The sequence below is a fragment of the Diabrotica virgifera genome, chromosome 4 (genome assembly GCF_917563875.1).
Source record: "Diabrotica virgifera virgifera chromosome 4, PGI_DIABVI_V3a".
In the NCBI taxonomy this organism is placed as follows: domain Eukaryota; kingdom Metazoa; phylum Arthropoda; class Insecta; order Coleoptera; family Chrysomelidae; genus Diabrotica; species Diabrotica virgifera.
In genome coordinates, this window is record NC_065446.1 from 216,772 (window position 1) to 228,887 (window position 12,116).

The 12,116-nt window shown below is 32.7% G+C and overlaps 1 protein-coding gene and 2 long non-coding RNA genes across 3 annotated transcripts in view; 2 read left to right on the top strand and 1 right to left on the bottom strand.

Annotated features, from left to right (window-relative positions):
* Positions 1–12,116, bottom strand: part of LOC114324399 (DNA polymerase alpha subunit B) — a 79,129-nt gene that overhangs the window by 62,185 nt on the left and 4,828 nt on the right. The gene's annotated exons all lie outside the window — the stretch shown is intronic.
* LOC114324377 (uncharacterized) overlaps positions 1–12,116 on the top strand; it is a 56,143-nt gene that overhangs the window by 40,975 nt on the left and 3,052 nt on the right. The gene's annotated exons all lie outside the window — the stretch shown is intronic.
* On the top strand, positions 9,263–10,243 carry LOC126883454 (uncharacterized). Its single transcript, XR_007697656.1, has 2 exons — positions 9,263–9,730; positions 9,798–10,243. It is a non-coding gene; the product is annotated as an uncharacterized LOC126883454 (long non-coding RNA).

A 12,116-nucleotide genomic window follows, 5' to 3' on the forward strand; every position in this document is an offset into this window, starting at 1 on the left:
GTGTCGGAACGGTTTTCGAAACGGACCCTCAGGGAAACTAATTGGTGACCCCTGCTGTAGAGCATAATAAATAAAATAATAAGTAAGGTAAGCTAACTGTTTATTATCTTTATTTTTATGGAGTCAATAATTTTATTTTTATTAAAGTCAATCCTTCTGACAAATAACTCAAGTCAAGTCAAACTGGTCAATGGTTACAGATTTTGTTTGACTGTTTGTGAAATTAGTTTCAAAGAGTGAAAAATAATTTATTTAGTAGATTACTTTTTTTCCAGATAGAACTGTACCTAATTAAGTTGCCCTTTAAGCTATAAGATAAAAAAATTAAAAATACAATGAGTCCCATATAAAAATAATTTGATATGGGAGTAAAAAATTCAAGTCAAAATATAGTTTGAGCCTGTAATTTCCATGATTAAACAAGATTTGGCAACACTCAACAAAATTCGCTAAAAAACAGCTCAAACGTCTGTGTTGTACCACGATACAGGGATATACGATATGCCGTCGAAGTCGTAAAACCGCTTAGCGACATATGGATTCTAGGATGGATCGCGGGAACGTCGATGCAACGAAAATTTTAAGAGCGCCTGGTGTGTGTCACTGCATCAAAGTTTAGTAAGGGATGTATCGCTTTCGACATCTCAGCGGGGGTTCAGTCGACATACGCCGCCACGTCTGTGTAAGCGCTTAAATTCTTCAACCATGACACTCCTTCCTCCTCTTATCTTTCCCTGTATACTAAACCTGTCCTACTACAAACTACAGATCCATAAAACTACTTAGTCATGCCATGAAAATTGGGGAGAGTAATTGAATGGTGGGCTACAACAACATTGTAAGCGACAGATTGGGTCAAAGGGTCATTTCATATGAAATCAACCAATAAAATGGTGACTTTGGATTTTCATCTTCCCGATTTTGATAATTTTTGGTACACTTATTCTACTTATAAAGTAGATGAAAAATCTGAATTTTCAAATTTTTTGGTCCAGTAGTTTTTTTGTAATTAATTTTTGAAAATTACAAAATTACCAAATTTTGCTCTTACATAGGTATAGAAAAATAGGAATATCTGTAAAACTACTTATTGGATATGCATGAGCGATACCTTGTTAAAAAGGTCTTTTAAAGGCCTTTCAAACGATGTGTCACATGACACATTTTCAAAATAAAAAAATTGAAAAAAATTTTGAAAAATTTTTTTTTTTATTTTTTTCAAAAACACCATTTTTATTTTTTTTTCAAAAAAATATATATTTTTTGCCAATATTTTAGTGAGATACTGACCAAATTTTAAGATGGAGAAATCATGGGTTTAGGTACAAAAAATAAATAAAGTTTTCAATACACATGATTTTACCTTAAAAAATTAACTTTTTATTAAAGCTAATTTGGTTTCTCTTGGTTTTTGTAAAACTTATTTTGTTTCTATGAACCACTTTTTAAACTAGATACAAAAACTTGCATGTTCACGTTTTAGCTAGGCCACACCTCAATTTCCCTGATTGGTCAGTCTTAGAAATAAATTAGAATGCATGTTTTTGCAGAAAAAATCCTGCATAAAAGAAGCACAGGGGTAAACTCATTTTTAATTTATTTGAGCTCAACAAATAGACGTTGGCGTATCTATTGTGGTGTAAGAGTACGTGTTTAAAACTGTAAAAAAATTGCAAGTGTTGTTTTTTGAAAAATAGTGATTTAGGGGTTACGGCAAAACAATGTCTGAAAACCAGGCAAAAGAATGGTACAAGTATTCAACTAAGTGTTGTGATCCATTTAAAACTGGAAAACATTCAGGAAAACTTAGAAATGTTACTGAAGCCATGTGCAATCGCGTCGACATAAAAAAAGGAATGAAGATTTGTGATGGGTGTAGGCTAAAGTACATGAAGACTTTGAAAAATGCTGAATCTCCTGAAGCCGGGTAAGTTTTAATTTATTATTTTTTTTACAAAAGTAAACATCTACATTGGATTTTTTTATTATATAGACATGAACTTTATTTATTTATATTAAAAAAATATTTTTTATTTATTTTATAATTTTTTTGTAACTTTTAACACTTATTCAGTTCTTTTTTTTTTCAGACCTTCAACAGAAAATCCATCCCCCAATTTTAAAGCCGAACCTAAGGTTGGACCAGACCTGTCTTTAGAGCTACTTAACCAATCACTTGAGCTTTTAGGAGAATCACCAATTAAAAAGAAAAGATTGACAATGCAGAAAGCGGAAAAGGTTAAAACTGTTATTGAGAAAAAATTAAGAGAGGAAAGACGAGCTGAAACTGAAGAGCCACCTGTTGAAGCTGTAAAAGAACATGAATGCGAGATGGTACAGCAATTAAAGAAGAAATTTAGGGAACTTACAAAAAGGAGCGAGAAAATGCATTTGCTATCCTGCCTGCCTATTAGTTGGAGTAGATCAAAAATAGTGAAAGAATTCGGAGTCAGTCAGTATATGGCAAGGGCTGTTAAGCAGATGGTAAAAGAAAAAGAGATTCTGTCCACCCCAAATCCAAAGCCAGGAAAAACGGTTTCCCCTGAAATAGTCAAGTTAGTTACAGAATTTTATTTAAGAGATGACATAAGTCGTATGATGCCAGGAAAAAAGACTGTGTTGTGGTCAAGCAAGAAAACCAGAAAGAACACGTTCAAAAACGCTTACTTTTAGCCAACTTAAAAGAAATTTATGCCCTATTTAAACAAGAGAATTCTGAAGTTAAAGTTGGATTTACAAAATTTTATGAGTTAAAACCAAAAAATTGCATATTAGCAGGACAAAGTGGAACACACTCAGTATGTGTTTGCACTATTCATCAAAACATTAAATTAATGATTAATGGTTCAAAACTGAATAAAATAATTGTTAATGAAAATAACAAACCTAGCTATCCGGATTACTATGCTTGCTTAACCAAAATAATGTGTAATCCCCCAAATATTGATTGTTATTTGGACCGATGCTCAACATGTCCTGGCATAGAAAATTTGAAAAATCATCTTATGGAAAAGTTCAATGAATCCTTCATTGATAATGTTTCCTACAAAAAGTGGATTTCTGTTGACCGGTGCAATATGGAAACGGTGATTAAATCTACAGAAGATTTTGTTGAAGACTTTGGTGAAAACCTTTTAAAATTAAAAACACACTCATTTATTTCAAACATTCAAAAGGAATTTTATAATGAGACCAAAAATAATTTAAAAAATGGAGAAGCGCTCATTACGTCAGATTTTGCAGAGAATTACTCATTTGTTTTACAAGATGAGGTACAATCGTACCATTGGAATAATTCGCAAGCCACCCTGCACCCATTTGTGATTTACTACAGAAATGAGCAAGGAGAAATAAAGCATATGAATTATGTTTTCATATCTGATTGTTTAATACATAATACAATAGCTTTTCATTTATTTCTGTGTTGATACCGGAATTGAAAAATGAAATTATGAATCTATCAAAAATATTCTACTTTTCTGACGGATGTGCCGCTCAATATAAGAACAAAAAAAATTTTTTAAATCTGTCCTACCACGAAAAAGATTTTGGTCTTACAGCTGAGTGGCATTTTTTTGCCACATCACATGGTAAAAGTGCCTGTGATGGTCTAGGAGGCACAGTCAAAAGATTGGCCACTAAGGCCAGTTTGCAAAGGCCTTACGAGAATCAGATACTAACACCAGAGCAATTATTTCAATTTGCCACCGAAAATATTCACGGAATCACTTTTAAGTACTGTTCAACTGAAGAATATAATGAACATACTCAAAAATTAGAACCAAGATTTGCTAAAGCCCAAACAATACAAGGGACACAAAAAGTGCATGCGGTTATTCCTTTTTCAGAAACACAAATCATAACCAAAAATTATTCATTAAGTTCTGATCAACAAAAACAACTAATTCAGAAAGATTTGTCAGAATTAAATCAAATGGAACTTAAACTAATTGAATCTGGATTTGTAACGGTAGAGTATAACAATGCTTGGTGGGTGGCTTGTATTATAGGCAGAAATGATGAGACAAATGAAATTAAAGTTAGTTTCTTGCATCCAAACGGGCCAGCCCCCTCCTTTTATTACCCCAAACCTAAATAAGATATTCTAATTATTGAAAGAAAAATGATTTTAACACCTTGATGGACAGAGACGCTGTGCAGCGTCTTTTTTTAAAATTGTGTTGTGGCAGAACGCTGTGAAGCGTCCTTAACAAAATCTAATATCGTGGCAGAACGCTGTACCGCGTTATAATTATAATATAAATACATGGTAACACGTAAGCCACTGTCATAGAATACCTATCTATACCTTCCAATCTGTTACCCGTCTGGTAAATTCCACCTCTCTATTTCACCCCACCCATTTAAAGTATCTAACCGGCTAAGTCACACGCGAAGCTGTACAGCGTCGCCAGTTATATTGAAGTATGCGGTGTGTGTTGTACTGTGCCGCAGATAGTAAAACACGTGGTTAGGTTAGGTTGAATACGAGTTTTACTCGAAAAATGTAAGTAAAAAATAAATTTATTTAGTGTGATATTTTTGTGCCTAATATTTTATGTTATTATAGTAGGATGTATAATTTAAAATATATTATTTTGCTTTCAGATGGCGGACCGTGACCCGTATAAGAGAGAACAGCAGCGGTTGATTCAGCTGTATGACGATATTACGTCGGATGAAGAGAACTCAGATGCTGCTTATGAGGGAGAGTTCAGCTCAGATGAAAACTATGTACCCAGTGAGTCGTCTGCCTCGCAGTCAGATGAAAGTGAAGACTCTGATTTAAACGAACTCCCCGAGCTCTCCAATGTAGAGACGTCTAATAATACTCTTCACAATCCCCAGCAATATAATCTGCCAGAGGAAAGTGAAGTAGAAGAGCCCGACGCATTGGACCAGGATTCCCAGAAAATTATTCAGAAATCTCAAGACAGTATACCCCTACAAGCACTGCAGAATCAAAATTCTGATTCTTCAGATGACATAGATACAGAATGGGAGTTTACAACTGCAGATATACCAGATTTCAACTTTGATGAATCCACTAATCGTCTGAAAATTAATTTAAATGCAGAAGATAGTCCAAAAGATGTTTTTGAATACCTATTTACCGATGACATAATGAGCTATTTGGTGGAATGTACCAACAATTATGGAGAAGATTTAACAAGATCTAATAGACCCAAAACAAGGAATGCTCGAGATAATAGTTTTAGACCTGTGACTATCGACGAAATGAAGAAATTTTTGGCACTGTGTTTATTGCAGGGTCAAATTACAACTTCAAACATGCGCAGGTTGTTTTCATATGGAGATGTATTGTACTTTCATCCAATTTTTAGTTACATTATGTCAGGAAGAAGGTTTGAAAAAATATTGAGAACTTTAAATTGCTCTTCGAGAACCGCAAAACATAAAGAAAAGATTCAAGCATTCTTAGACATGCTTATAGCCAAATTCCACAATGCTTATGGACCGTCTAAAGAGTTGTCTTTAGATGAATCCCTCTTACATTTTCGTGGCAGGCTTGGATTTAGAGTTTACCTCAAAAATAAAAAGGCACGTTACGGCATTAAGTTTTATGAACTGACAACCTCCGATGGGTATCTTTTAAATACTGAAATGTATAGTGGGGATATTCAAAACGCTTCCGATGTGGGAACTACAAAAGTAGAAGCTATAGTTATGAGGTTGATGAAGCCTTACCTCATGAAAGGACACGAACTGTTTATGGACAACTTTTATAATAGTTCTATATTATCTGAAAAGTTATTAAGCTTAAAAACTCATACTAATGGAACTCTCCGGTCAAATCGCAGGAATAACCCCAAGGAACTTATAAAGAAAAAACTCAAGAAGGGTGAACATTTCTGGATGCGTAAAAAGAATGTCTACGTTTCCAAATGGCGTGATAAGCGCGATGTTCTTGTTATCACCACAAGAAATCACCCACGATTGATACAAGTGAAAAACAGATATGGCCATGAGAAAATAAAACCTGAAGAAGTTGATGTTTATAATCGTCATATGTCAGGCATCGACAGGTGTGATCAGATGACCTCAACTTATTCAACGCCAAGGAAAACGATACGTTGGTATAAGAAGGTAATTTTCCATTTATTAGATGTAACTGTATGGAACTCTTTCTACTTATACCGAAAATATTGTAAAAATAATTCCAAGACGTACAGATATTTAGAGTTCCGTGACAGTCTCATTAAATCCTATTTGAAGTTACCACCAGGTTTAGAAGCAAAGAATTTAGTTCGTCGAGAAAAACATGATAACAGGTTACCGGAAAATTCAAACTACGAGCCTGAATGTTTCACAAATGAAACAAACTTAGCAAATCATTGGCCTGAAAGAAATCCAGGCATTCCAAGTGCAAAATCGAATAAGAAAAAAGTGTTTTTGAAGTGTAGACTGTGTGCCAAAAAAGGTCAACGGAAAGAATCAGGATATAGATGTAAAGGATGTCCCCAGAAGCCTCCGTTATGTCCAGACTGTTTTGAAGAGTGGCACGAAATAACAAAAAATCAAGAATAATTTTTTAGATATCTTTGTATAAGTTAGCTTTATGCGTAAACTATGTTGATATAAATTAATATTTTTGACTTCTGAATACGTTTTAAGAATCATTATGTCTTTTTGGTTTCTTTAAATAAATATTGCTTTATTTAAATACGTTTTCTTAATGAAAAATATTTCGCTGATAGACGTCGAGTCACTGCATGTATTAGGTTGAAAACGACAATAGGCACAACGCTGTATGACGTCGAACGCATATCAGCGTTCCGCCAAGATAGACTTAATACTAGTCTTATATTGTGGCAGAACGCTGATAAGCGTTAAAACTTAAACAATATTTTCTGTAAAATTTTAATACTTGGAGTAAAATTTCAGGTCGCCCTAGTTATATTTCATCCTTTTGAATAATAATATCGACAAAAAGGGCACTGTACAAATTGACCATTTTTGAAAAACTTAGGTGTCCGTCAAGGTGTTAAGAAAAGTTCAACCCATTACCGCTACAGGTCGGACTTACACACTGACAAAGGAGGAAATGTCAGATTCCACCCACATTTTGGAAAGAAAAATAACTTTAAAAAATATTTAATTTATTTGAAATTTAGAGAAGCGTTTGTGTTACTTATAAAAAATTATTGTTTTCTATATTATAGCATGTATCTTTGACTTTTATGTGTTTTACTTAAAAAAGCTACCATTTTTTACATGTTTGAATATTGTTTTATTTTTTTTTTCATATGGAACCCATCATTTCTCCATCTTGAAAATTGGTGTGTGTCTTAGTAAAACATTGAAAAAAAATATATATTTTTTTCAAAAAAATAAAAAATGGTGTTTTTGAAAAAAAATAAAAAATACTTTTTTCAATTTTTTTGAAAAAAAAAATGTAATTTTAAAATGTGCCATGTTATACATTATTTAAAAGGTTTTTAAAAGACCTTTTAAACAAGGTATCGCTCATGAATTTCTGATAAGTAGTTTTAGAGATATTCCTATTTTTCTATACTTATGTAAAGGCAAAACTTGTCAATTTTATCATTTTCAAAAATTAATAACAAAAAAACTACTGGACCAAAAATTTTGAAAATTTAGATTTTTCATCTACTTTATGGATAAAATAAGTGTACCAAAAATTATCAAAATCGGAGAGGGTGTCTGCCAAACCCCTGGTTGATTTGATATGAAATGACCCCAAAGTGAGGTTTTAATGTGCAATATTATTGTATATCCAATGACCAATATGAGCATCTTTCAATCAGGCTAAAAACATGTTACCTTCCCAGAGTTTTTCGTACCGCAATATTGGTATCCGTATTGTCATAAATGACTTGTCAATAAGTTTTTTCTATCTCCTGCATAATCTTAATTCTGTCGCTTACAACATTGTTGTAGCCCACCATTCAATTAGACAGATAAATGAAGAAACCAAAATACCTTATTATGAAATTGGTTTTATGCAGAACAGCTCAACAACAAATGCAATTTTCAACTATAAGGCAGTTGATGGAAAAATACAGGAATAAAAAACAAATGATATTTATTGATCTAGAGAAAGCGTATAATACAGTTCCTCAAGAGATTCTGTGGTAGGCACTCAATAACAAATTAGTCCCTGGTGAAAATATAGATTGTGAGAGATATGTATGACGGAGTAACAACTAGTGTTAGGATAGGTCTGTGTGGGAGTGGGAGACTGATAAATTTAATGTGAAAGTAAGATTGGTGCTTAGCCTTATTTATTCTCACTACTTTGGATCATATAACAGCGAAACTACAGGATAATATTCCCTGTTATCTGATCCAAATGTATTGAGTATGATGTAGAGGTAGTGGGAAATAGTGACTTAGAACAAAAACGTGAACAGTAGAGACAAGTTCCATGAAAAAGGTATGACAAAAACAGAGTATTTGGAATGTTCATTTAACCCTAGAAGGACCAAGGAGGGTTAAAAAGTATCCACAACATTGCATTACTTTCGATTTTCTAAATACCTTTGTTCCTAAAAATCTCAAATAATTAGTAGTTGTCGGCGTACTACTGCCCTATTAGATGGCATAATTAGCATTTCTATAATTTAATTTATTTCCTCATACTTTTATAAAAACTTAACAGTGGACTATAAATAATCCCCTTGAATACCTACCTTCAACACTGTCCCAAATGGAAAGGGACCATATCATTCATGTGTCAAATTAGCAAAATCTAAAAGAAAAAATGCCAATAAGTGGGCTCAATAATTTAAGAGACTAATGGAGTCTTTGTTATCACTGAATAATTATCAATAAATCCAAAATTTATGCATACACCCCTCTGAACAGACAACAAACATGCTTATAATTTTTATGTATTGATTGCATGTAGTATTAAACAGGGGAGTCAAACAGGGAGACACTCTATCACCCAAACTGTTCACCTTAGTTTTGGAGGACGTTTTTAAAAATCTAAATTGGAAATATCAGGGAATAAACATCAATGGCCTCTACCTCAGTAATCTACGATTTGCGGATGACATAATCCTGATAGCTACTGACCTACCAGAACTGTAAACCATGCTTTCAGAACTACACACAGAATCTTCTAAAATAGGACTGAAAATGAATTTAACCAAAACAAAAGTCATGCAATCCGAAGAAACGATGACAATAATAAACAACAAAGTTACAGAACAAGTTGAAGAATATATATACTTAGGAACAAAATTATGATTATTATGATTATTATATTGGTACCGTAATTTCGGGTGACTTTGGCCCGCCAGGGTGACTTTGGCTCATTTTGGGAAAAATATATTTTAGCAACTAGGGCAATTGTACAATAAATTATCAAGTAAATTTCATTATACCGCACCATCAGTACCATATGAACTGTTTGAAAATTTTAATAAATTATGCTAATACTTGTTATGTTACGAAAAAAACGAATTTCTAAAATTTGGTCATTCCACATAAGATTTTTTGACTGCAAAAATTGGTTGGCAACCAATAATACTTCCAAGAGTAAGATTAATTGCATAGTGGCATATTGAAAATCTGTGAATTCTTAACCTCCGTGCATCGTTATTTCAGTCTAAACATAGACAGTAAGACGGTCAGATATTATTTTGCAAGGTGCTACAAAATTTAACGGTTTTCGGGTGACTTTGTCCCAGTTTGTTGATTGTTGGATTTTGGTCATTGGTTGCTTCTATATTAAATTAAAGTAAGTAAATGCTGATTTTAAATTTGCTTTTAGCCTTGTAACAACTGCAGGGTTTATTAACTTGCAGATACTTCGTCTAATTCTTCATTTAGTGAGAGCTATAGGGATAATGAAGATCTACATAAGCTTTCCATTGGAGTTGGAGACTTCGTAATTGTATCCGACTACTTTGACAGCTTTCCAGGAAAATTCGATGGATTTGTAAGAGGTAGTAATAACTGTTACGGTTGGGTGCAAGTAATGGTACTGGGTGAAAGAAGTTTATGGCAATGGCCCGAAGTCTCCGTAAGAAAATCCTACCACTTGGCTAATGTTGATTTCACTGAGCCATTGGAACTTGTAGATAACCGATATTTCTTTCCAGATTTAAAAAAAAGCTTGTAAATCGTTTTATTGTTCATTTTTTGTTAAGAAATGATGTTTTTTGTTAACCTAGGGTCCTATGTAAAGTTTCATGTTAGTTTTAGTTTTTCTTTGTTTGAAATTTAAATAAATTTTTTTCACCTAACAAAATGTTTGTTTCTGATTCATCTGGTAGGGTCACTTTAGCCCGAACAATAATAATCACAGAGAATAAATATAAAATGTAGCTTGAGACAAAGTCACCCGACACTAGCGGGTGACTTTGCACACCATATTTTTATTTTTTTTATAATACAGGAAGCGCTTTTTTGTGTTTTCGTGTAATTTTTCCAAAAGAGTAGTTATAGACTCAAATACACATAAATAAAGAAACATACTTTTATGTATTCAAAAAACTGAAATCTACATTTAAACTTCGAAAGTGAGTCAAAGTCACCCGAAATTACGGTATGAGATTATATTATGATTTTAAAAACGGTGATTATATTGGTATGAACTTTTTCTTGTCGGAAATAAATTGGGATTCACTAAAGGCTTTGAATATTGAAGACGCTGTGTCTAAATTTTACGATATTGTCAATCATGCAATAAATTCTTATGTTCCTAAAAAAGTATGTAAGACAAGTACTTTTCCAATTTGGTTTAGCCCGGAGTTAAAACGACTAATAATAGAAAAGAAAAAATATCATAAAAAGTATAAGATGTTCAACAATTATGATGATTTTATTATTTTTCATAACTTACGATCTGAATGTAGTACACTGAGTAAAGATTGTTAATATGTTAGAGATTCTGAATTTAGAATTAATAATGACCCAGGCACTTTTTGGAAATATATAAACAGTCGCAAAAAAATTATGATGTACCTTGCCATTTATATTTAGGAGATGATCAAAGTAGTTCTGGGGAGGAAGCTGTGAATTTATTTGCCAAATTTTTTTCTACAGTGTTCACTGACCATAATACTACCCCCCCACAATATCAATTTGAAAATGCTGGTAACATGAGTTCATGCTCTTTTAACATAAATACTATTTTTGAGAGTATTCACAATTTGGCTCCTAAACTAAATTTTGGCCCTGATGGCATTCCTAACTATCTATTAAAACAATGTGTTTGTACTATATATAAGCCATTGTGTATACTCTTTAATAAATCTTTGCAAGAAGGGGTTTTCCCTGATTGCTGGAAACGAAGTTACGTAAAACCTATATTTAAATCTGGTTCAAAGTCAATGTGGAAAACTACAGAGCAGTTTGTACTATATCAGCAATTCCAAAATTATTAGATTATTTAGTTACTAAGCAGCTTACTTGTGAATTCGGCAGTATTCTGGTGAATGAACAACACGGTTTTGTACAGGGTAAATCTACAGTAACTAATTTACTTCTTTATCAGAATGACATTGTTATTGCTTTGGAGAACAAATTACAAGTAGATTCCATCTATACTGATTTTTCTAAAGCATTCGATAAGGTCAATCATAATATCTTACTTGCAAAACTTACAGCATACTGTGTTTCTGGAAGTCTCTTTGATTGGATGCAAAGTTACCTGACTAATCGAAGTTTAAGTGTAAAAATAGGATGTTTTCTTTCTAATGCTTTTACAGCTACATCTGGAGTACCGCAAGGTTCCCACTGTGGCCCCCTTCTATTTAATCTGTTCTTGAATGATGTTCACTCTATTTTTAAGGAAGTTAACTTTTTAATGTTTGCTGATGATGTTAAAATATATAAGACTGTCAATAATGAGGATAACATTTTTCAGCTTCAGTCACAAGTAAATGATTTTTATGAGTGGTGTGGTAGAAATGATATGGAACTTAATATTAATAAATGCTTTTTAATAACTTTTGCTAGATCCCATTCGCCTATTCACCATCAATATTTTATTAATAATACTCCTGTCACACGTGTGAACGAAATTCGGGATTTGGGTATAATATTTGATTGTAAATTAACATTTTACTCTCACATTGACCATACTGTTTCGAAAGCATTTAAGATGTTGGGTTTTGTAT